Genomic DNA, 1,425 nt, shown 5'->3' on the forward strand with positions numbered 1-1,425 from the left:
TTCAATTTGTAACAATGAAAATGCATCCTGCATATCAGATATTTACATGACAATTCATAACAGTAGCAAAATGACAGTTATGAAGTAGCAACGAAAATAATTTTATGGTTGGGGGTCACCACAACATGAGGACTTGTATGAAAGGGCCGTGGCATTAGGAAGGTTGAGAACCACTGATCTAAAATATGGGCCTAGACCTCATGGCTTCGTAAATCTGGTGATCAACACAAGAACTGGATACTCATTGTGGCAAATAGCTGACTTGCTTGTTTTTAACAAGCTTATTAAAGGTCAAAACTATAGCAGTGAGTGCATTGTGAAGTTTCTCTGAAAGATCTGTTTACAGTGAAGTAGGCATTTTAAAACATATTACTTTGAAGTGATAAATGAAAGAATGAAAAGTCAAAGTGGAAACATACTGACTGAGTATTGTCTACGGGGTAGCTTCTGTCGGTAGGCATAAATAGAAATATGACAGCATTTTCTTTGACAAAAATCAGCTCTCAGGAGATGAATCACTGACATGTAAAACTGAAAAGATCAAGAGGAAAGCACCTTGACGTCCCAGGATGCCAGGAAGTTTCTGCTTAGGAAAGTTACACAAGATGTTAGAAGCTGAGTTTCTAATTAAAAGATTAAAAACTGTCACTACATTCTCATTTCCAACTCCTAATTCTCTATATTTTAAAACCCACTGTCACTGAGTTGATTCTGATTCATTGACAACCTGTGCAGGGTGTCAGTTACTACGCCTTCCTCCAGGAGCACACCAGCTCACTGCTCTCCCACAGACTTGCCTGGTGGCTCTGAGTTACTGTCCTGTGGTTAGCAGCCCACAAGACACTCCGTAAAAGACAAACCACAAACCAGAAGCAGATATTTAATGCAAAATGACAATATTTTTTTAAAAACTCTTCATCAGGAAAAGGGTAAAAATCTAATTAAAAAAGAAAGGAAAATCTTGACCTAAAGCCAAAAGATGTAAATAATGGTGAGGAACAAATTCTGAAGGGGGTCCCAACATCCCTTAAGACTGACTGTGGTGGACACCATTTTCTATAGGTCTGGATTGACCGTGGGAATGGCCTTCATTAAATTAAAATACCTGTCTGGGCCCCATGGTGGGAGGGACCATGTGGCAGTACTAATACAAAGAGACAAGGTGGGCGTGGTTACCGTAATGGACAGCAGAGCCACAGCAGTGATCAGAATCGTCTATCATATGATTTATGGCATTGGCTACTTAGGCAGGGTGTCCCTAGAAGTGAAATCGATGGGAACCCAACTAAATATTTACTTGATCTATACAAACAGAAAAATTCTAGGTCAGGTAGCTCGAATCACCAGAATAGAGAGTCACAAACCTTCAACAATTCCCAGAATTGAGCCAGTTTACAGAGCTACAACCCCTTGAATGAAGGGGAG

This window comes from Echinops telfairi, unplaced genomic scaffold (assembly GCF_000313985.2).
Source record: "Echinops telfairi isolate 266 unplaced genomic scaffold, ASM31398v2 ScPeMD7_7468;HRSCAF=8506_0, whole genome shotgun sequence".
In the NCBI taxonomy this organism is placed as follows: Eukaryota; Metazoa; Chordata; class Mammalia; order Afrosoricida; family Tenrecidae; genus Echinops; species Echinops telfairi.